The 25843-nt window shown below is 37.8% G+C and overlaps 1 protein-coding gene across 2 annotated transcripts in view; it reads right to left on the bottom strand.

The window, feature by feature from the left end:
* The window catches only part of LOC146400818 (uncharacterized), a 1118839-nt gene that overhangs the window by 907162 nt on the left and 185834 nt on the right, over positions 1–25843 (bottom strand). The window contains exons 1-2 of one of the 2 annotated variants that reach the window (XR_014812605.1): positions 9992–10031; positions 9364–9600 (exon numbers count right to left, since the gene is read on the bottom strand). The exons of the other annotated variant lie outside the window; for it this stretch is intronic. The gene's annotated coding sequence lies outside the window, so the exon portion shown is untranslated. Of the gene's footprint in view, positions 1–9363; positions 9601–9991; positions 10032–25843 lie in introns of those variants that run through there. 2 annotated transcript variants of the gene reach the window in all.

Raw genomic sequence — 25843 nt, 5'->3', positions numbered from 1 at the left:
AAGGCCTGCAAAACTCTGTGTAATCTGGCCCATACCTACCTCTTCCCTCACACCACAGGCCACCCTGCCCTGGTTTTAGGGGCTTTAGCAGCACCAATTTGCCTCCACTTCCCCAAGCGCACAATAGCTCCTCCAGCTTTGGTGCCTTTGCACAAACTGTTTCCATTCCCTACTCAGTTGGCACCCTAACCCCATCTTACCCAGTTTAACTCCAACTTGTACTGCAGGTACCAGTTAAACTACTGTCTGTTTGTTTGCTTGTTCTATTGGAGTAGAGTTGCTTTACAATGTTGTCTTAGTTTCAGGTGTAGAGCAAAATGATTCAGTTATACATGTACATATATTCGTTCTTTTTCAGATTCTTTTCCTATATAGGTTATTAAAGAATATTGAGTAGAGTTTCATGTGCTATACAGTAGGTCCTTGTTGTCTGTCTATTTTATATTTAGTAGTATATATATGATAATTCCAAACTCCTAATTTATCCCTCCACAGCCCCAGCATTTCCTCTTTGGTAACCATAAGTTTGTTTTCAAAATCTGCGAGTCTGTTCTGTTTTATAAACAAGTTCTTTTGTATCATTTTATTAGATTCAACATATAAACAACATCATTTGATATTTGCCTTTGTCTGACTTACTTCACCTAGAATAATAATCTCTAGGTCCATCCATGTTGCAGCAGATGGCATCATTTCATTCTTTTTATGGCTGAGTAGTATTCCATGGGATACATGCACTGCCTCTTCTTTATCCAGTCCTCTGTTGATGGACATTTAGGTTGCTTCCATCTGCTGGCTATTGTCAATAATGCTGCAATGAACACTGGGGTGCATATGTCTTTTCAAATTATGGTTTTCCCTAGTTATATTTCCAGGAGTGGGATTGTTGGATCATATGATATTGTTAAAATCTTCTCTAGCCCACTGGACTAAGTCAAACTCTTTTCATAAGCCCCCAAATATTTTCCTTTATAACAGTTTGTAATTTTATGTTTATGTATAGGATTTTTACTTTCCTTTCTCCCACTGCTTTCTTGATATGTTCCATGAAGATGAGAATAGTAATTTTTTTATCCTTGTAAATCTAATGTCTAGTAGAGGGTTTGGTGCATGGAGGGTCTTCAAAATCAAATTCTGTATGACTTCTGCTCAGTCTTCTTTCTTGATTAAGTTTCTGGAACTTCAGAGGGCCCAGCCATACCAGTTATATCTTCCGGCAAGATTTCTCCAACTCGGCACCATATTCTGGACTGGATAATTCTTTGTTGTTGGGAGCTGTCTCTGTACACCATGGAATGTTTAGCAGCATTTCTGGTCTCTACCTGCTGGATGCCAATAGCACTGACCCCCCCAAGTGATGACAATCACACATGTCTCCAGTAAATTGCCAAATGTCTCTTGGGGTGGAGTAGGGGGCCAAACTACTCCAGGAAGACAACCATCTCAGGGCTAAGTCAGAGGGCAGAGAAGGGGGTTGTCAACCTTAGCAGGGAGAGAATTTTGTTTTTAGCAACTCCTGCTGTCCAGAATTGAAGATTGGGTACTTTCCTTCATCTCAAATCCTCTTGAATCTCTTTTTTTCTAGACACATCCATGTTTCCATTCCTTACGTGCCAAGCCTTTGACTTTCCTCAATGTTTTCACTTTAACCTCAAAACAAATGCGTTTTATTGCACTGAATTGTGAATTTATTTGTGTCTGCCTTTCACTCCTTCTCCTCTCTCTCACTCTTGTTCTTGCTTTCATTCTCCCTCTCCTTTTCTCTCTCTTGTTTCCCTCCATGTTACAGCTGCTAACATTAGCTAAGATCTTTTTGTTGAATCTGCAGTTCCACGTATTAGTTAGCAAATGTCACATCATTGCTGCCTCATAAATCACACAAAAACTCGGTGGTTGAAAATTGCAATCATTTGTTCTCATGGTTCTGAGGGCAGTAAAGGGTTGGCAGCTCTTGGCTGGGCTTCTCAGGAGTTAGCTCTAATTCTCTTCTTACCAGGGTTACAGAACTCTGACATATTCTTCTCATGGCAAGGGCAGAGCAGAGGAAGCCCAACTGAGCGAGTACTTACCAAGTCTTCAGTTATGCCGTAGCTGCTAATACGCCACTGACTGTAGCAGACCACATGGGCAAACTCACATAAAGGCAAGAGGAAACCACATAGCCACAAAGCAAAGAGTGTGACTACAACGAGAAAGAGAGCTGGAGCCCTTGTAATCTACAACATACCTCATTAGAACTGTTATGATTTCTAATCTTTTTAATCAATCCCTTGAATCTCACAGATGTGCTTTTAAGAGTAGGCCTGGTTATGCTAGCAAATGTGGTAATGGCCTGGTGCTCATACATGAAGCCTTGATTATTAATATACAATGCAGGTGCTAAAGGCCTACCTATCAACTTTTGATTTATAAATAGGGCACATTTGTCCCCTGGTACTGTTGTATCAATTTTCAGAATAGGTAATGCTTTACTCCTGCACAAGGGGACTAATTATCACCATTTTTTTAAGCTCTGATTGTACATTTTGCCTTCTCAAATTAGTCACTTTCTACAAACGGCAAGATTAGGAGTAGCCAGAATACATATAATCAAACACATAAGGACCAGTGTATTTCATCTATAATGTTGTTTTATTAAATGCAAGAGGTTTACAATATATATGGAAATAAAAGGAACAGAAAATAACAAAAAATCCCTTTTGAAAGATTGATACAACATAGTTATGCCACATTATCATGTGTGTGAAATGTGACATAAAATCCTAAACACATAATGAATATTAATTATATTAATACCGTTAAGATGAAATGGCTTTTTTGTTTCCAGATTAGGGTCTTGGTCTGTTGGGATTCTAGATTATCTAATTTGAAATTCTCATCTCTTGTCCTGATTTTGAAGTTAGGAAAAACAAGCTGGCTAGGCACTCTCCAAGTCCAGTGGTCTCTATGAGTCATGGGGCATGCACCTGGTAACTACAGCTGCCCATCAGCCCAAGCAAGAACAATGGAAGAACTGAAATCAGGAACATAGAGAGCACAGCCTCACTGTGGACACCTGTTTTTTCTTAGGCTTTAATCAAATTTATAGAGCCATCTAAGCAAGAGCACTGCTCTATGGCAACCTGCAGCACTGCAGAGGCCATCCAGACTCAACTCTTGCTTCCTTAACCTCCCCACTTTCACACATCCCAGGCACATAAAGTTGATCATGTTCGAACCAAGTTCATGATATTTCCAGCAAACTTGCTCTTCCTCCTCTCTGTTTCCACTATCCAGTGCCCAAGAGTAATATTTTTGAATGACCCCTTTCCCTTAACACTCACCTATATCCAATCTATTCCCCAATATATCTAATTACATTTTCCAAATTTATCTCTCACCTTTTTCTCTCCATCCTACTTCCATCACTTTAGTCCAAATCACTATAAATTTTCACGAGGGAACTACAGTAGCTTAGATCTTGTCCCCTGCACTAAATCTTGTCCATTCTCCACTCTGCAGTCTGAGGGGTCTTGTTCAAAGGTAAATGTAGGCATTTGTCTTCCTGGCTTAAAATTCTACAAAGCCTTTCCACTGTTCATGATACACACATAGTTCAAAATTGTTCATCTAAAATTTTGGCTTTGGACTTCCTGTTGTGGCTCAGCATAAATGAATCTGACTAGCATCCATGAAGATGCAGGTTCGATTCCTGGCCTCACTCAGTGGGTTAAGGATCCGGTGTTGCCATGAGCTGTGGTGTAGGTCGCAGATGCAGCTGGGATCCCAGGCTGCTGTGGCTGTGGCATAGGTTAGCAGCTGCAGCTCCGATTAGACCTGTAGCCTGGGAACCTCCATATGCCACAGATGTGGCCCTAAAAAGCAAAAATAAAAATAAATTTAAAAAAATAAAATTTTGGCTTATTTCACAACGTAATTGTGGTGCTAGTGAAATAAAGCCATTTAGGAAAGAAATGTATGGCACCATAAATGGCTCTCTTAGTCCCCAAATCAGTCAAAAGCTCACTATCCCAAGGCGTCCACCTCTCCTCAGGAAAGCTGCTTGTTACAGTTACCTTCCCAAGAGGAGCAGCTGGCCAGGAACAGCATTTGGAGTTTCCCAAGAGACTCCAAGAGACAGATCCTCAAATTCACTCCCCATCACACAGCTTGACATATAAATAACATTCACTAAATATTTGTTTAATTAATTAAACGTGTTGCTGGAGTTCTCCTGTGGCACAGGGAGTTAAGGATCTAGCATCGTCACTGTAACAGCTGAGGCATGTGCTTGATTCCACATGCCTCAGGTATGGCCAAAAAATGAATAAATAAACAATAAAAATGTTGTAACAAAGATATTATCCTTACATTAAAGAAAAGGAAATTAAGATCACTTAAGAGATTTGTTAAATAAAGACTTCAAGAGCTTTCAAACAGTTAAGCTAGGTTTGCACCCTGCTCTGTCTGTTCACAGAATCTGCAAGGTTCAGTGAGTCCACACAAATGCACACCCTCCAGCTCCCTTCTCCTTTACGCCGCCCCAGTGAAAGCTGGGTGGTGAAATCAGCAAGAGGATTGTACCCAGATAACATGGAGCTAATAGCTTTCAAAGTTAAGGAATACTGGGGAGTGTAAAAAGTTACTTCAAAGAAATAAATCTGATGATACTCCAATTAAATTCAATAAACATCTACTAGAACCTGGGAATACCAAGTTGAAGAAGTCAACAGCCTAGGCCCTCAATAGCTCATACTCTAGTAGAGAAGATAAGCACATAAATATGATAAAATACCAGGAGACATTAAGTAATACAATGAATAAACCTACAACACATACCTCCGGATCTTTCTACCAAGATACACACCAATGTATCTACCTGTATGTCCCATGGACAAGAAACCTCAGATGAAGTGAAAACTACAAACTTCCCTCCCACTCCTGCTTCTCCTTCTGTGTTTACTATCTTAGTTTAAGGCAGCACATCCACCCTATGAGGCATTCTGGAAGTGACCCAGACTAAAATTAGATGGACTCTTCCTAAAATTCAAACTGATCACATTACTCATGAGAAGAAAATCCTTCACTGATTCCTTTTCACTTCAGAATATATGCCAAACTCCTGAGACTCCTCTGGCTCTCCTGTACCACCACCTGCCGTGCCCTAGTTATCTGCCTCCAATCACCCCTCTGTCTGCTTTGTTTAGGTCTCTCCAAGCCACACCGCGTAGTTCTGGAATGACTACTCATTCATCAACTTCTTCAGTACCAGGCACGCTGCTTGGCACATGTTTAGTCACAATAATTATTGATTAGTTGAATGAACTAATGATTGAAAAAAGTCCAAATTTTGGGATCATTGTTAAAAACTATAAAGTCTTGAACAAGGCAATCACTTAACCACCCATTGTTTTAAGTCCTTTACTCTAAAATGACAATTCCACTCATCACTCCAAGCCACTGTGAAGATTAAAGGGGATGATATGTGTGAATGGACTCTGTTACAAATAAAGTACAGCATAGCATCTATTATTTTAAGTTTGGTACCTTACAAGTTTATTCTACCATTTTAAGATTGGTAAAAAGGAATTTGCCCAGAATCTATTTAACTTCCTTGAAAATACCTTACTGAATAAAATTTCAAGACATAAAGTTGTAAGTGGCAATGTCATCAGTATCCTTAATTATGGAGGTGTAAGAAGTGGATGAATTGTCAAGGTTATAAGAGCCAATTTCTCCCCACTCCACCACTCTATTTACACAGCAGAGCTCTCATGTACTTGCAGTTTGGTAGGGGGGAGAAGTGGAAAATGATAAAAGGCATTATAACAAAGTCCACTTTCAAATAATTATAACTTAAGTTAATTACATTGACATTTCTCAGTAAGGATTAAGCAAGTCAGCGGGGGTGGGGGGGGGAAGCATATGAGAAAATAAAAAGCAAGGATTGGACTACAAGAGCATCTCTCTGTCTTTCATTCAGGAGTGTAATTAAATTAAGTGGGATTGATTGAGTGTCAAACATCTGTGGGAGTTATTTCCTAACTTCATTAACGCTATTGTTCCTGAAGAAGCCTCAGTGGTAATTTCTCTCACAAGTATCTAATGAGAGCCTAGTGATGTGATATGAAAGCATGACACTGAGCCGCTGGGCCCTCTTCCACTGCCTGTCTGTTTGCGAGGAATTTATTAGAAACGCTGGCCTGGCAACAGCAAAGCTACATTATCCACCTCTGCAGTGGGAGTGGGATAGCAGGCAGCAGTGAGCCAGGGTAATGGAGTCATAAAGTTGAGAGTTTAGACAGCAAGCATAACAGAATAAAAACAGGACTGCTAAGGAGAACTAAATGGTCATAAAATAGATCATATATAATGAGGTACAGCAGATAATGAGGTGCATTTATATGGAAAACACTAAATAAAAATTATGACCATTTCCTCTTTAACCCCATAACCATCAGAGCTTCTCCCAGCAGCTGCATTTGCAAGGTAAACTAGGGAGAGCGAATTAATTAGAAGGAAAAAAATATATATTAGCCAGCTTGGTTCATTATTATAGGCATTACATATTGTGCAGAAGGCCCTGGTAGAATACTAGGTGCTGGGCAAAACATTATGAAAGATCTATAATTGCTTCCTTTTGTAGAATTATGATTTTAAAAAGTTATAATACTGTTGTAGTTATAAAATAATTAAATGGGAATCAAAGTTAGTTCTGTTTTATTCATTTTATCATTGTGATTAGAAGTTACCTGCTCCCAGGCTTAGTTCATTCACTCATTTATCAGCTAATGAGCCTTTACTATGTATGGGGAGTTCTACTTAGCTCTAAAGATGCCAAGTTGCATAAGAAGAGTCTCTGTCTTTGAGGAGCTTTTAGTCTGATGCAGAAAACTTAAAAGCAATTGAGTCATCAAAATAAAAATTTAAGCAGAAATAATAGCTAAGCAATGAAAATACAGAGGACACAGAGCTTGGCAGAGCTCAGAGAACTAAAAAGTGAATAGAAATCAGGCTGATTTTGGTGCCAGTGTAGAGGAAGGGGAGGATGATAGGGTTTCAATCTGAGCAAACCATACTTCCAAAGATACAGGTGTGAAATGACAAGACAAACTTAAGGAAGCCCTAGGAAAAGAAGGCCAACATAAGGAAGCCCAGAGCTTTAAGGCTGCAGAGGCTGAAGGGCCCAGACTGGAGCTATGATGTGGGGCTGATTTTATCCTGCATGTGGACAACAGGAGCCATTATGGGAGCTGGGACCCAGGTTTGCTCATGCATTGCTTCCACAAGCACATTTAAATAAAATTTTCCACTACTTAATTCTCTGTCTGCTATGATTCAGGGGAGTCTTATTGAGGAAAGTAAGTCTGGAACAAAGAATACGTAATTTACACAGCTAATTTCTCATTTCACATGATGCCCATCTCTCAAAATATCACATGGCCCTGTGGCAGGGTAGTCCATATTTGACAGGACTAAGACTAGAGACACCAGTTTCACCAAATCCTCAGTAATTTATAGGCACTAAATCTCCTTGAAATCTTCTCCGTAATGTAATGATATGTGGTGTTAAAATGAGCAAAAGCTGCTCTGAGGTTTTATAGTTACCTTCATGTAACATCTTACCCTCTTTTATATGGGAGGTTTCGCCCAGTCAAGAGGGATACGTAATTTTAAATTATGGTGAAAAACTATCTGAAAAGAATTTAACAAGCATATTAATATTTTGAAAAGCACCTTGGGAATTTAGTGGCATTATACTACTTATGTTGGGGAACAATGTTTCTGTCTCTGGTAATTGCTGTGTGTCGTGCTCTCACTGTAAGCAGCTGTTAGCATTTGGACCCAAGATGAGCTCTGATGTAAATGACCCTGGTGATTAGAATCCACTTTGTAACAGAGCTTTCCTGGGAGGACTTGTCCTGGCACAGCCACTCAGCAAAATTTACTGTCTTAAGAAAACTAACATCAGTCAACTTAACCAGGCTGTGGGGATGCTGAGAAATCACCACACTCATCTTTGTCTGACTTGATAAAGGCTCAACAAATGCATCACAGTGTTGTCAACTTGATGTTACTGTCACCTCAATCTGTTTTACCCACTGTATCATGGGGGCAAGGCTAAGAGAGAGGAGAACTACCTTTCCCAGAATTCCTTTGTCTTGGCTACAAATCTCCCAGTGAGAGTGATTTGCATATATCCTGGCAAACTAAAAAGGAGAAGCTAAAGAATCTGCTTGGAAGTCTTCTCCTTTGGTGTAGGTCCCAGTGGCAGGGGCTTCCCTGACTTTTATGCCACCAGCCTATCCAACAATTGTGAAGGCCTCTGTTTTCCTCTGTTAAAATCTTTCCCACTTGGAGCATTTAAAATGACTTCTGCCTTCCTCATTTCAGCCTGACTGGAGTGACTGCTTTAGTGGAAAGGAGAAAGGAAGGCAGGAAATAGAGAAGGAAGGAAGAAGGAGAGAAAAAGGAAGAAAGGAGGAGAGGTACAAACTCCTCTCCTTGCTTTTACACAGCAAAACAGAGCTGGGGTGTGCCTCATTCTTCATTCTACATGCACTACATGCACTCCCTCTCCTCAGGAGGGTAGTGGGAGTTCTTCCCTACTTGGGAAATGTTAAACTGTCAGGAACTGTGCTTCAAAGCCAGTCTTCCTCAGGATCCACGGGCGCCACTTAAGATGAGCATCGCAAGAAATTGCCACTAATTCTCTAAATTAGAAATGTGGCCATGGTGGCAGATTAATAATCAGAGCAGACAGAATAACTGAGCCACTCAGAGGGAAGACTGGTAGAACAGTGACAACATCTAGGTAACCACACAAGGAACTTGGAAATGCAATGGATCCATCAAAAACAGAAAGAAACTGTGCTTTTGAAGATTTTCTAATGAAAAAGAATAAGTGCTACAAATCACTAAGCTAAAGCAATGAGGCCTCTGTGAATAAAATCCCTAACTTCTTTGTTTTCTATTCATAAACCAAATGTTAGGGGAATAAAAAGCAGAATATGTTTGAGGCATATGTTAAAGGTGTTAAACATATTGATTTGACATATTTAAATCTGAACTAAAACAATTACTGCTTGTAATACATCCAATTTCTGGGACTACTAAATCGAGTATGACAATTTCTGTGTGTATTCATTTTCCATAATGCCTTAAAATTTTGTAGCTCTCCAAACATTTTTACTGATCCACTAAATGTAACCAACCCTCCCCACCCACAGTTGTCAATGACAAAGCACAATACAAGCAACTGTTAATAATTTAAGGCACATAGTAACATTTTTAAAGTCCTCTTTGGGCAGTATTCACTAAAAGAGCAATGAATCTTCAGCTGAATCTCTTGGAACTTGAATCTGTGGGCATTTGCTGACTTACCTGGTGAGTGCAGTGTCTAAGCCCAAACTTCTCTCCAAAAACCAACTTCTTCTGACTCCCTCTTACCACTCGTCTAGTCACCTGAGCTTGGAAGCTTTGAATTATCTTTGATTCTTTTCTTTATTTTTCACATTCAATCTGAAGCACTTTTCCCTCTCTTCACCTTCAAGCAATACTTCACAAACCAGCCTTCCCCTTCATTCCCCCCAAGGGAGAAATGATTGAATGAACAAACCTCTAGAGAAGAGAAAGAAGCCCAGTGTTAGTTCCCTTACCCTGCTCTCCTTTCATCTTTCTGGTCTAAACTCTAAACCACATGAAGCACAGTTCTGATCAGATTATCCTTCTGCTCAAGAACATCTAAGGCCCTTCTTTCCTGAGGCATGTCCCACTTCACCCAACAGTCAAAGATACCTGGTTCCCATTACTGCTGTCCAATATGCAACCCCTATGCTGTACCATCGAAACCACCGCCCAGTGGCATACATGAATACCTCTAAATTCTAGCCCCAAACAGGCATGTCCCCACTGGAAATAATTAAATAACTGATTAGTCAACTACAAAATAATGGAGACTAAACCTATTTATCTCAAAAATCAAGCATAAAGCCTTATATATTTGACTTACCTATGAGAGATGTCATCCACAATGAATATAACACATCCTCATATCCCAACAAACCAGAGCACTTATCATCTATACCATGGTGCAGCAAATCACAGCTCACAGACCAAATGTGGTCCATGCTGTTTTGTACAGTATGCTAGCTAAAATAGGTTTTAAATTTTAAATTGTTGAAAAGCATCAAATGAAGATTAATATGTCATGGCACATGAACATTACATGAATTTCAAATTCCAGTATTCATAAATAAAGTTTTGTTGGAACACAGCACACTCATTCATTTACATAACTGTCTACAACAGAGTTCAGTAGAGACCATGTGGCCCACAAAGCTGAAAATATTTAGCATCTTATCCTTTAAAAAAATTAGTGACTGCTGATCTATACTATGAATTAACTCACACTACTTAGTATTTATGCTTTTTAAATCTTTATCTCCTCAACTTCTTTTATAGTCTCTCAAGGCTAGAAATCATTGTACCCTGGTAATATTCTGGCTTAGGACAGATATTTTCTGTAGCTGACACTCAGTGGAGGCTTGTCAGTGATCCTGAAGCTAGTTCTACAAATGGCTACAGATGAGCACATGAGTTCTCCTGGACCATCTGGGGAAGCAAACAGCAGGCTATACTAACTACAGTCTTAACTACAGAACATCTTCTCTGTCCTCTCATCTTAAAAAATAGTTGGCCATGTGAACACTTGCTTGAGTGTTTCCCAGAAGTGCTTCCCAATCTCCCTGGTACCCCCACACCTGGAGGTGCCACAAAGCCACTGTGACTTCTTGGTTTCTATTGCCGCCACTCTTACTAGATTTCTATTTTTATACAAACACTCCTAACAAAAAAAAAACATAAACCTAGGGCACAGCTCTATGAATGGTGAAATTATCAAACCCAAGTTATTTCATGGAAAAGAACATGATGTACTTTGATGACACCAAGATAACTGGCCAATCATATTAGTTCAGTTCAATAGCACAGTGATTTGGTGGAGTAAAAAATAAAATTATCTAAAGATTTTACCTGGTAGCACTGTGTAAAAGTATATATCCTGATTATTCAAATGGTATATTATTCAAGTACAATATACATGTACAAATGTATGTATGTATATCCTACTCAAAACGACCAAAAAAAAGAGAAACATTTAATCCAAAATATCACCCTGAAATATACTGCATGATTTTGGACCCATGTAGATTTTGCCAATGTTTTTCCATTCTTTCCTCTCTCTTAATCTCTGAGACCTGTCAGAGCTGTCGACAATGCTATGCCAATTGCTTACTAAATAGATCCCATTCACAGGGGAGATACAAGTCTGATCCAGCACTTAGAGAAGCCAAGAGAGAAAAAAAAAATGGATGAAACACTGACAGTTGCAGATTTTTATTTGAAGTAGTAAAATCTTAAGAATAAATAGGATGTCAGCAGCATCTATGATTTCTTTTTCTGGCTAAAGGCTTGTATGAAGAAATAATGTCACAACAGTCTTTAGACATGAGAAACATTTTTAATTAAAGGATTACTGGGACAAGACAAAACTGATATATAATGGACAGTATAACTTCAGCACCTACTGTAACTTCCCTTTGTTTTCCTTCACTGAATTCTCTTGTCCTCTTTGCATTTTTTGAAATTTTGCTAGCAATTTTAATGTGTTAAGACCACATATAGTCATTCAAGTATTTCAAAAGTTTCAAATGATCTTTGTTGGTCCTTTCACGTTAGTTGTAAAGAGAGCTATAAAAACACACTTCCAGCACTGTTCAGAGTAAATCATATACATGACTTTAGATAGTTGCATTATCATCAGTAAATCCAGTATAAGGTTGAGCTACGAGGCGTAGTATATTACAGTTAAAAAGGAGAAAGTTTTCAAATGATGGGGAAGTTGGCAGAAGCTGTTCTTCATTACATAACTTCACTACTCAGTACCTTGATCTTATGAACGACATATTAGGTCTCTCCGTGAAGGTACTTCTGGGAGAGAGCGCTGCAGGCTCAGAGTAGATACTGCTGCTTCTGAATCTCTGCATCTATTCACCCTACGTGGCTAGCAGCACATCAGTCTTCCTACAGGGGCTCTTCCTTCTTTGTTTGTAGACCACATGGCTCCTGTGGAGCTTAGTTCACTTCCATTTTCTAGGGTGCCGTGATCTCAGCCTGTTAGTATGCTCACCTCCTGCCCCTGCTGTCAGGCACTGGTTCGGTTATGAGCACTGGTCCAGGTCCAAACAGGGCTCGTCTCAGAACCTCAGCTCAAGCACAGCACACCTGAGCTGGTACCTGACTCTAGTAAGATGTGTGTGGGGCTGATGCTGCCCTGCAAAGGCAGAGCCTGTCAGGCACACAGCCAATACCGAAAAGGTTGTATGAAGAAAAAAGAGGATCTGGTCCTGGTGAAAACCATCCTAGCCCTGTCTCTCCAAAACAAATGTGTCCCCAGGCCTGCAATTTGCATGACGTAAGAAAAATAAGGTGTATATATGTGTATAACTGGGTCACTTCATTGTACAGCAGAAATTGACAGAACATTGTAAATCAACTATAATAAAAAATGGTTTTTAAGTTGGTATAAAAGAAAATACATACATACATACATACATACATACATACATACATAAATACCCTTTCAGTCAGTTTGAGGTGGGAATTCTGTCACTTGCCATTTAAAAAAGTCCCAAAACAAAAATTGGTGACCACTGCTTTCCTCTGTATTCCTAAGAAGCATAAAGAGGTAAAAACAGAGATCTTCATTCCTGACATAACTGGTCAGTTTTCTTCCATTGCTTTCGTTCAAGTTCATCAACCTTCAGGAAGATGTAAGGAACATTGCTGATTCTCTTGCACTGTCATTCTTCAGGGTCAGCCCCTGAGTAGGAAGAGTTTGAAGACACTACAATGAAGGACAACTTTCAGGAATTATGACTGGGAATTAATGTTCAGTTATTCCTCACATGTGGATATCCCAGCCTTAAGTGTCATTCTAGGAGAAGTAACAGCTTTGGTGCTTGATTCTAAAGGAAATGCTGAATTTCTACACATAGGTGACTTTGGAACAGGACCTATACTCAAATAAATGAAACTATAAGAAAGAAACACTGGACTGGCCTAGGGTTCCTGAGTAGACTTTGAAAAATATTAAAAATGAAAGAAACTAGTCTTTTAAAAACAGCTCAGGAGTTGGATTTCCTCTTGATGAACAAATCTAAAATGTTTTCATTTCTGCTTTAAATAAAAAAATACCTAAGATCAGGTTTGGATCATAATTCAGAAATGAGGTCCACAAGTCAACAGCATCAAGTCCCAGCTGCACAGTTTTCCTAATAGTCTTGGTTTTTTCTGTATTCGACTTCCTCACCCGCCACTGCTACCCCAATTTTGGAAAAAGTTAATTCTACTAAAAGGTTATCTTCCTTCATATAGTCCTCAAATTTCAGCTTCTAAATGTGAGGTTTTTAAGTCCAGAATCTAAAGTTTGTATACCTCCAACATTTTAGGTAAGAAACAATTCTTTTCCAAAAAGCTTACCTGAAAGATTTGAGAGCAGGCGTTTGGGAATGTGTGTGCCTACAGCAGACTCCCTAAAGGGGTAGTGGCTGACTTCACCATTCAGGGAGTCTCAGCAAAGCTTCCAGAGAAAAACAGAGCATCTAGTGCTGGGGAAGGGCTGTGACAACCAGCTGGAGTGGAGGAACAGCCAGTGCCACTGTACACTGTGGAGGCACCACTGAAGCTCTGAGACCCCTTAAGTGAGCAGCCCTCCTCACTGTCCTTTCAGCACCAGCACCAACAGTTCTATGAGGTGATCTGAAGAAGGGAAGTCTATTTCTAACTCACGCTTAAGACATTCTCACCCAGCTTGACAGAAGCTTCTGTCTGTCAGAATCACACTTGATTTCAAAGAGCTACCATATTCAAAGATGCTTCAGAAAACCATGGAATGCAATTTGAAAACTACTTTCCAGCCCACATGGCCATTAACTGAACAAAGCTGAAATGTACATTCTGGTGATTCAGTGTACTCAAAAATAAAGCCTTTCCTTTTGTCCACATATTGGCTGTACACTCAGTCCCCACCCAAGCCACAGACAACTGGTCAAATACTTGAGACATTTTATTACCTGAAATACTTTGACTTGTTCACTATTAAACCAATTCTTCTGCAGATATGTGTATTAATATTTTTACAACTGTTGGGTTAACTTTTTTAAAGGAGCATTCTTTACAAATTCAAAATCAATACAGATTAATTCCTTTTCACACATTATGACTAACTATATAATATTTTATTAAGCTATGAATATGAAGTGTAAGTTACTTCTAAACAAAATACAATATTTTCACTACCAATAGAAACTTCAAGCATGTAATTAAACATCAACATAACATGTGCACTTAATATAAATCTTTAGACCTTATGAAAGTAGTTTTAGAAATGGAGCAAAATAACCACAATTTACCATACTTTGAGTAAAAATAAGTTAGCACATTAAAAGATAATCCACTAAACTGGGAGATTAAATTTGGAAAAGATACAGACATTATAAAGATATATATCTATCTATATAATGGTGAAAGGTACATAAGATGTATAATGTATAAATTATATATGAAAACAAGATATGCATATTCTATATGATATCAATCCGATGAGATACTTTAGACAGAACTTGCATTTCACATTCACTCTGTATTCCTCATTTTTAAAAGTTTTGTCAGCACTATCAAAAAACACAGAATACTTAGAAGCCAAAAACAAAAATAAGCTGGATGTCAACTGTTAAAACTTCCGCATCTTAGTCAAGAAACCAAACATGTTTTTCCTGCTAATTTACACTTTACTTCACAGTTAAAGGTACCTTCAAAGTGTTAAAGATAACAGTAATTCTGTGATCTGATCAAATTTGAAAGAACACTATCATTCCTCTCCTTATGCACAGAAACAGTTGAGAAAGACATTTCAAACTAAGATAGTCACAAAACCGTTTCATAAGAAAAAGATTTTACTTTCACACTGATGGCACTATTTGCATAAATTGCAAGGACGGCCATGTTTAAGTGATGAGTATGAAACACATCTGCAAAGGACCAAGCCCAGGGCCTGGCGTGCTAAGTGCTCATCTCATGTTAGTCCTTCTAAACCCGTCACCTGGCATCAGGAGCACCTAAGGCAACTCCTAGAAAAATTCCAGATCTCAGAAAGCTCATATCCCCAAGCTGCAGGGAGGCAGTGGGGAGCTCTGAGGTGTTTCACTGAGTACCGCATCCCATGGCAAACTCCCTTCTCGTATTCCCAGTCCTGAAACGCCAGCGTTCGAGGTTGATGAAGTAAAGACCAAATTAGAAATCTGTACCCAAGGAATATGTTAACTTACTCGCCATCTCTCTTTTGTTCTCTTTTGTTTCATATCCACTGGCAACATCAAATTAAAACAGTATGTGGCCTGAGATTGTCCAAGATTACAATTTCTGGAGCCTGTTTCAAATACTCTTTCTTCTTATTATGTTTCCATCTTTTAGGCAGTCCTAGTTTTTCTTTACTATAATTCAAATGTAAGTTTTATATAAATATACACTGGTCTTCTCAGCCTTCACTCTCTGAAATCATCCCCCTGTTCTTCTCCCAATGCCCCCACCTCACCCTCAAAATACCGGATCTCGGCTATCTCCAAGCCCCCTCAGGACTCTAAGTTTTCAGGGTTTTAGTTATTTTCACTTTCTCTCTTTGCCTGTCTTCACACAACTTCCCACAAACACTGGAACTGTGCCCTTTTAATCCAGCCTTTCCGCTCCAGTCCCACAGCCACCCAGTCCAGACCTGCAGAAGTGGCTTTCTGCAGTCTCTTTTTATCAGATGCCACCTACTGACAGACACATGAATGATTTTCCTCTAACTCCATTTTCTTCAGAGCCCTTGCCTGCTCAGCAATCCCCAACACTCCAATGTCATTTATTACGCACATCTCAAACCCTCTCAGGCCTTCAGGGCTTTCTACTAATATTACACCCCCAGGATCCCAACCCACCTTCACTTCTCATTACCTCTCACTTCAGCCTCTCTGCTGTCACCAGCAATACCTGCTTGCTAACTCCCATACGGGATTTGCTCATTTTCACCTCCCTATCTTTCCTCATGCAAAGCCCTACCCACTGACCTACAAATTCATTTCTGCTCTCTACATCAATATGCTGCTATCCTTCAAAACTCTGCTCATCACTCCTAAGAAACTTTCTCTTACTTAATTGCAACCAAACTTGGGATTCCTTTTATCTTTTACCCTCTCAGAACAGGACAACTTTCTGCTGAGGGTGGGGACATGGGGACATAGAGATTCAGAGCAATGCACGTAGCTTGGATGCCAAACTGCAATTAGTTTGATCTAAATTAAGAACAAAGAAAATACACTGGAAATACAGATGATCAAAGGTATAAACAAACAAAACTCTGTTACATTTTATAAGGGAAATTTGCATGTATAATAACAATAGCTACCATTGATTGAGGGCTTTATTTTATTTCTGCAAAGGACTTTATATACGCAAATTCATCTCATTAAGCAAGATGTGTTGCCATAGTTATGTTATGACAAGGAAACATGGTCAGAGAAGTAAAAATAACTTGCCCAAAGTCACAGTGCTAGAAATAAGGGCAGAATTTGAACTCAGATTTATCCTCACTCCAAAATCTAAGTTCTAAACCATTTAAGCTACCATCACAAATTCCTAACATCATTCATAGCAATGAGTTCTAGTAGTTCCTGGAAAAAAAAAATTCACACCTGAGCTGACCTATTTCATTTTAACAACTGGCACCTGTCAAATTTTTTCCTTCCCATACAATTGCTCCTCTTCCTACCACACTATCTCCTAGTGAACCTGCCTCTTACATACTCCAACTAGAAAAGAGGAGCCATTACATACAAATCTCCCCTCCACAACTCACCAGAGAAATTGGCTGAACTTGACCCTTCCTGCTTCTCTCCTATCAGTGTCCCTCTCACTATTAAAAAGGTCAGTCCGTCCCATGTGTTTTGGTACCAATCCCCTCTTACGTTCTCAAAGTCTTTATCGATCATGTAACCTCTAATCTCCTGCATCTATTAGCTACCTATCATTAATAGTACCAATTATTCTTAGATTGAAATCTAAAATATCTCCATCTTCTATATCAGAGATAGACTTTTTTCTGTAAAAACCCATTGATTAAACATTATAGGTTTCATGGGCTATATAGTCTCCTTTGCAACTATTCAACTCTGCCATTGTACCATGAGAGCAACTATAAAATTATGAATAGGAATGGAAGGAATGTGCATGGCTATCTTTCAGTAAAAATTTATTTACAAGAAGCTAGTTAAATGTTGCAAAATTTGGACCATGGATAGTAATTTGACAACCTCTGTCTATATGGTTCTGCATGATTTTATATCTATATGGTTCTGCATGATCTTATAGCCAGGTGTTCCTGTAACCACATTTGTACCATCTCCCCCTCAGTCATATTGTCTTGGATAATCTCGTCTTCAATTCCAAGAACATGCCTATGCATAACTGCCTGGAATTCTCTTCTGGTCCTTATCCTTCACTTAACTATTAGTTTCATCTTAGACATCACTTTTTCAAAGATTTTCCTCAGGACCCTGTGTAAAGTAAGTATAGCACCTCACTATCATTATTTTTCTATTTTCAAATCCTTTTTTTCCCATGAGAATTATCCAAGCAAGTAACAATCATTATGTCTAGTTATCTCTTCTTATTCTTGCCTCTTTTCCCTTCTAGAACAAAGTAAAGACAAGGGTCTATGTATGTTTTGTTATCACTTTATCCTCCTTGCCTAGTGCTATGCTTGTCTGGCACACAGCAATTTTTGCTCAATAAATACTTCCTGAGAGGAAAATGAAAAGAATCAGAGAGCTAGTCACAAAAAAATGCAAGTTGATTAAAACACTAGTCTCCATTTTTTTAATTATACGCACCTCAAAGTAAGGAGAAATAAGTATACCCTCCCACCTCGGTATATGTACATTTCCTTAAAAATACATATACTATAGCACTAATATATTATGGAATAAAATGTCCACCAAAATACCATTATTAAAGCAAGATTAGTTCTTACACAAAAGAACAAGTGAGGGAGAGAAAGAGAGAGGGGAAAGGAAAGGAAGGGGAGTTTATTTCCTCCTCATATAAATTTCAAAAGAGATATTCCTGATGTATGACAACTATCGAAGAATGGCTCCATTACCTTTAACACATGGCTTTTGAGATCACTTTGTTTATGTCATCCATCATAAACAAAGTGATCTCAAGACAGCAGAAGGAAGAGCACCTCTGATAGCGCATGTGAGTTTTTACGGGTAAGGCCATCACTCGGTTCACATACTGTTAGCTGGAATTCATTCAGTCACATGGATGCACCTAAGTGCAAGGGAGTTTGGGAAATGTAGCCTAGCCGTGTAGAAGGGAAAAAAAATAATGGTTTTGATTAACAGTTAACCAATGGCTGCCATATTTATGTAAATGGAACTTCTATTTTTTTTCCTCTTATCTCTTTATCTTGTGTAGCCACTGAAAGAATCACAGCCCACTCTGGAAATTGCTGGGCTAGGAGATTACATGGCCATTGAAGCATTTCCAAATGGTCTTTTCACTGAATGATTTTTTTCACTGAAAGGTTAAGAAGAACTAGTTATACTTCAACAACAGAGGAACTTAGAGCAATCCTATCCTCAGGATATCCTGTCCTCCGCTTGAACCCATGCCATTCAATGCTACTGAGTGGCTGAATGAACTTGACACTTTCAGCTATGGTTGAACTCCTTCCCAGAAATTACTGCTAATATAAGTGCAATTTTGCTTAGTTGTCCTGATAATAGAAAGAAATGACAATAACATTTGGATCAAAGAAGTGACCACAGTCTTCTTTGGAAATGATCTGTTTAAAAAACTTTTTTTTCTAAAAAGAGATCCTCAGAACTGCATCATTGTCAAATTCAGTTCTTCCATACAGTATAATGAAATCATTTTTCCCTCCATCATCTGCTATGTATGGACTAAAGATCTGGATCCCCTCAAAATTCATGTATTAAAGCCCTAATTCCCAATGGTATGTGGAGGTGGGGCCTTTGTGAGGTCATTAGAGAATGAGGGTGGAGCCCTCATCAATGGAATTAGTACCCTAAAAGGACAAAACATAAGAGAGATGGTCTCTCTCCTCTATGTGGGATACAGCTTAAAGATGGCTCTCTGCAAAAGAGCCCTCAGCAGGAACTGAATCAGCTGGCACCTTGCTCTTGGACTTCCCAGCTCCTGAACTTTGAGAAATAAATGTCTGTTGTTTAAGCCATCAATCTATAGTATTTATTACGGCAGCCCAAGCCAACTTAGACAGCTTCCCTCCACACCCTCATTCATGGTTCCTAAAGATGATGAGTTGGATATTTTTCCTTACTGTACTGATACAATGCCTTTGTTTAACTCCGTGTATTTCAGCTCTAGGTTTAGTACCTTTCCTTGGCTTCTATTTTTGTGCACACTATCTGTTTCACCTCATACCAACAGGTGTTGCAAAATTCAGCACCTCCTCAACTTCTATAAGAAATACAGTCACAGCAGCATTTGTAGGGGGTCACAAGTATAAACTCTATAATACAACACAGAGCATTCTGATGGCTTACTTACTATCTTCTACTTCTCTTCTGGAGAAGTGCAAATTATTCTTTTTATCTCATTCCCAAGTGGGACCACTTTTTATTACCTGTACATGCCTTTGGGGTGTCCACCATCTACCACAATCACTTTATCAAAGTATTTCTTTTACCTAATATTTGTCCCAAGAGAAATTCTAAGAAATGAATTTTCTTTTTTTTTTTTTTTCTTTTTGTCTTTTTGCCTTTTCTAGGGCCGCTTCATGTGGCATATGGAGGTTCCCAGGTTAGGGGTCTAATCGGAGCTGTAGCCACCAGCCTATGCCAGAGCCACAGCAACACAGGATCCGAGCCGTGTCTGCAACCTACACCACAGCTCACGGCAATGCCAGATCCTTAACCCACTGAGCAAGGCCAGGGATCGAACCCACAACCTCATGGTTCCTAGTCGGATTCGTTAACCACTGAACCATGACGGGAACTCCCAGAAGTGAATTTTCTTCAAATAATTCATCATGTTCTAGAGAAAATATATTGTTTTCATTTCATCCTTAACATTTAGACTTCTCTATTACTACTGAAGATGAGAAAACTATTCCCAGTTATATTTATTAATGAAGCAACTTGTTTCAAAAATGCCCACATTTTAACTCATGAGCATGGACATACATGTATTAACAGTTCTACAAGGGAAACTTAGTTATAAATTACCACCTAATGGGAGTTTGAGAAATAAACATTTTTTAAACAATAGAGGTAAATACAGTATTTGTGAAATAGCTAATGTGATGTTTGCAGCAGAGAGAAAGAGATTCAAAGTTTAAGAAATGATTCTAAAGTTTACAAGAATTTATATTCTTGGAATAGAACACTCCAGCTATTCCAGAAGGTATTGCCTTTCAAATGTCTGGTGGAATATTTTAGCCCACTATTTTAAAAAGGCTACACTGCTTATTTACACTCTGGTGATTATATCTTTAAATATAAAGCACTAATCAATTAGTATTAAAGATTTATGAAGGGACAAGTTAATAATTTTCCACTCAATTCCTTCCTACTAATTAAAGATTTTCACCATTAATCTTTGTCCTTTAGCATTTAATCTGAAATAACGTTTGTCCTTTAGCTTTACAATTAATTTTAAATAACATCTTTAATTTTGATACAGAGAATTATTTTCACAATTGCCTTTAAGATTAAATTAAGAAATCTCTAAATGTCTCCTATTTAATTTTATATATAAAATGTCATTTGCATTAATCTGATGATTTTAAACTACACATTTGGCCGACAATATCTAATTAATTTGGCAAGAGAATTATGGAAATGATAAAATTACTTCCAAATTTTAAGGAACACTTCATTTTGAATGCCTAATTAAATATATCTTTGTAATAAAAGAAATCATTCTGAAAAAATGTAATAGTATGTTAATTTCCAAGTAATAGGTATGGCAAATTTTAGTTTGTCCTGTATTTGGCAACCACAAGAGACAAAAGCATTATCTTCTCAATGCTCAAAAAAAGCAATATATTCATATAACCCAAAAAGGAAAATAAAATTTCAGTCATTTGGCAAAGAACACCAAGGGATGAGGCAAAAAACCAAGTGCTTCTTTTTTAAAAAACCTAACTGGCATAGTGTGATCATTTTCAGTTTTTCTTTCATTTCTGCCAAGAGACCAGTAAAGAACAGTGATATTTAAGAAGATCACATTTTAGTTAACTTGTTTTTTCACTTATTCATTTTGTAATGCTCCTTCTTTCCAATGGGTATTGCTTCTAACTGACTTCAAGAATAACCTCAAAATGTTCTCTTTCGTGTTAGCAGTGAACTTGGATAAAGACGTCGTTCCACTTCCTTTCAAAAGTCTTTGCAGCTCTCCTGCTATTCTTTTTTCTTATTTCAAACATGAAAATCAATTTATTCCCTAATTTCTCCAGTGAATGGTCCATGATCATCCCATTTTCTTCCTTCTCTAATCATGAGATTTTGTACTTCCCACTTCTCTACTAAAGTCATTTCAAAATCATCTCATTCCCCTTTTGAGTATGAGAATTCTCAGGCTCAAAGGTATTTAAAACTTATACCAACAATATATCTCACTCCACAAGAATAAGATACAGTTTGTGATTTTTCTCAACATTAAATATAGCTTTAAAAAGTAGAAGTGTAATTTCAGTACCGATGGAGTTGAAGTTAGCTACTACCACACTAAAGCGTTATGAAAAATCCACATATTAGTAAACGTTACGAATCTAACGTGGAAATTGTTGCAAGAAAATCAATAGCCAAGTATACTAAATAAACGCAACCATTAACCTACTACATATTTGGGAACAACTTATCAAAAAATCATTATCCCCTACCACACTTTATACTCAAGTATAAAGAGCTTGTGGCTCATGTTTCAAGTTGCATCCTTGCTTGGCACAGAAAAAAAAATTTAAAAACTTGAAGCAGAATCAAACCATGTCATTTAGAAACATCTTCATCTCTGTGCATTGTCAGGGAACTGCATTCCCCATGCCTTTCTGCACCAGAGAAGCTCAAGTATCATTGATTAATAATTAGGCTTCAGGCTCCTGCAGTTTTCCAAAAATGAAAGGTCAATAATGCATGCTACCTGTTGGCTCCAGGCTGGCAGCTTTGCCTACCAATTCAGTATCACCCAGGGTACACTGCTGCACTTACAGCTATCCCAAAGGTACTTACAGCTCATCCCCTATTCATTCTAGCATAATCCTCTCACTTGCTGACTATTAGCAGTGTAATTAATGGGCATTTTCTGATCGATGTACCCTTGCAGATAAGTGTTATAATAAAAGGTGATTACGGTGAAGAATAATATAGTTGAAAATCAGTACCTAGTCGTCACCAGTCATTGGCAGTGCTATAACAGAATCAGACAGTGAGACCAGACTGCACAGAAATTATATCAAATAAAGTGATTCTTTCAATTTATTGCACTTTTAATTATGCCATCTTTAATTTAAAGAACTACCTTGCCCCATACAATGTAGTCTCCAAGCTAAAGGGAATTAATCTAAGGCTAACTAATATTCACTCCCCTAACACATTTGAAATCAATTTTACCTTAAGCAAAATGTTTTATGAGTCTTTAGTTTACCCTGGGCATTATGCATCTTCATAATTTTCTAATGAGCTTAAGATATCCATGAGCAGAAGCCATGAATCATATTTTGGTAGCCCTTAAAAACATTTTTTTCCAATCGCTGTAAATTAAAAGAGATGTGAGAAAATGAGAATAAAATCTCATTACCACTGACAACCTCACAGCTCAATAAACCTGTTTTAAATCTTATTAAAGGGTCAGTTATTTGTCATTTTTAGTAACCTTCATCATCACAGCCAATGCCACGCCATCTGAACTTTCCTTAAAATACCAGGGCACAGAGGTCACATAAAGAGTTGGGGTTGTGAAAATCACTCTTGAGACTGAGTGTAAGGAATTGGAGCTCTTATTAGAGGCTTCATTCTAAATATTGGCAGGCACTGAGCGGTGCTATTACACAGAAGTCAGAGACAAAAGTCCAATGGAAAAAAGAATGAGAAGACCCTGGTACTTACTGAGTTTTTCTGATGAACAGAATCAGGAGGGGACATGGTGGCTATCACTCCATAAGCCCCAAGAAACATAACCAAGATTAGGCTTAACTTGCTTATTGGATAAAGATAAAAGGGAAATCAGATCTCACACAGGCGTCATGTACAACCAATTTTCTATATGCAAATTAAACTTGTCCTGGACCCTTTTAAGTTGAATTTTAATAATAGATTGCCTTACATTATTGGCCTGCAGATTCTGAAGCTGGTCTCTGCCCTGGGTATGTTCATAGAAAAACAAATAATTTTAATATAATCTAAACAAACGAGCTGAAAGAGATATACATTCTACCAAAAACAAAGGTAGTAAACAACTATTCCAATAATTCAAACAAAATACAAGTGATTTTTTTTCCAAATTCTCTGGTTGATTTAACCACAACCATTATTTTCCATTTTGTAAGTGATAGAGATGATTATAAACAGAGGAGAGCCTCTTGCTTTAAATCTAGTAGACTTTTCTTGATTTCTGCTTACCATAAAACCATTTGTGTGCTGTTGGCAGAGATTAAATGGTGAAATGTGAGTGAAGAAATTTCTGGGCTCTAGCAGGATTGGCAAAGCAGTGCTCCTTGGTTTGTAACTGGGGAGACAGAACCCCCCACAAAATTGTGAACAAGCACCACTTACCCCACTGCTCATCAGTCTGCTCCTTTATCAGCACATCTGGTATAATCCACCCTGTGGCTTGTCTAAAATTCACAGGTTCTAAATAAGAGGGGGAGGTGAATAATAAAATCAAAGGCACTGAACACTCACAAGTCTACTTAGAACTACGCAGAGCCCATCAATACCCTGAGAAGAGTTTCTAAAATTTGAAACAGCCCCAGGGGCTCAGTGAAAAGAAGCCTCCCCATAGCGCTGTTGCTGTCCTGTTTCAGAAACATGTACTAGGGAACAAAATAGAAAGAGGACTTTGGTAGTCCAAGGATACCCTAAAAGCTTATTTGAAACATTTTGATTAACAGAAAAATATACATTAGTTTCTTTCCTGTTTCAAGTCATCTAGGATAAAAAAGCACTTCTAGACATTGTGGTAAAAACTTGTTAAATATCTCTTCTGTCAACTCTGCTAAGATTAGGCAAGGCTAAAAATCAAGGACATTTTGAAGCGCAAGGAGAGAGATTTAAGCCACTTTAATGGAAAATTCTTGTCAAACACTCCTCTTGAAGATGAGGGTTTCCTTTCTTTGATTTTTTTAATTAAAGAAAATAACTCATAAACATAGATTAAGTGTTTCATAATAAATACCTTATTAATTCTTCCAGACAATTCCCTTTTACAAAACTAGGATTATATGGCTCTATAATAATATAGGATATATAATACACAGGAAATGTCATACTTTTTCTCTCAGCCCTAGTGGAGACAGCTGGTAACTTGCAGGTTACATAATCCCATAAACAGTAAAATTTCTTTTACATTTTTAAATTATAGTTGATTTACAATGTTGTGCCCATTTCTGCTGTACAGCAAAGTGACCCAGTCCTATATATATATACACACACACATGTATATATACAATGAATGTATATATACATTCATTCCTTTTCTTATATTACTTCCATCATGGTCTTAAAGTCTAACAATTTTGACAAAACAAGTTTTTCATCACAGTAATTTTCAGACATAAAGATATAAAATGAATATAAACATAAATCCATCATCCTGTTTCTGACAGCTAATTTGCTTTTTTCTATATCCTCACCTACTACCCCTCCACATAAAAACCATTTTGGAGCAATTTACAGACATTATTTATCATATATAATTTCAGATATATCTCTAAAAAATAAAGACTTTTCAAAATATAAATCAAATAAATACCATTATCTAATTTTAAATATTAACAATTATTCTATAATTTTTTCAAATATTTTCAAATCTGTCATAAATTTTCTTGTGCTTTTTTTAGTTTTTGTTCTTACTGCTTTTGGTGTTCAATTAACAATGCAAATAGAATCAATTTATTGCACTTGATTTTATGTTTCTAAAGTTCCTAAGTTATATTCTTCCTTCCAATTTAATTCTTCTTGTACTTCTTTTATTTTTATAATTTATTGGTTGAAAAATCCTGATCATTTGTCCTATAGATTTCCACACTCTGAATTTTGCTGAATTTATGCTCATAGTTTCCACTGACATTTTCCTTGGTCCCTGGATTTGCCTGGTCCCTGTGAAGGATAATTCTTCACAGGCGGTATTGCTTCAATTAAGAAGCACAAGATTTTCTTTTTTATATTAGCAGGTATCAATGAATATTGTTTATATACATTACATCACTAGGGGTTGTAAAATGATGATATATTAAATCTTTGCTCTCCTTTTTATATATTAGCTGAAAATTGCCTAAAGAAGCTTTCCCTCATCAACTATTTGGTTGTCCTTAAGTACAATGAAAGGAAATCTGTGAGTTTCCTGTTGTTCGTTCCTCACATCTTGTTTCTTATAAGATGTTCTCTCCATGAGTCTGCTTTAGGGAGGCACTGCCTTCTAATTCCACCTGACGAGCTTCTTACTCTGGGAGCCTGTGACACCATGCATTGTTTCTGCTCACCTCCCCGATAAGGCAGTC

The sequence above is a fragment of the Sus scrofa genome, chromosome 8 (assembly GCF_054392235.1).
Source record: "Sus scrofa isolate SSC_HxYL_T2T_F1_AM1 chromosome 8, Sscrofa_HxYL_maternal_Yorkshire_Landrace_v2.0, whole genome shotgun sequence".
NCBI lineage: Eukaryota > Metazoa > Chordata > Mammalia > Artiodactyla > Suidae > Sus > Sus scrofa.
The sequence above is the reverse complement of the archived record's forward strand: the minus strand, read 5'-3'. Positions and strand labels throughout refer to the sequence as shown.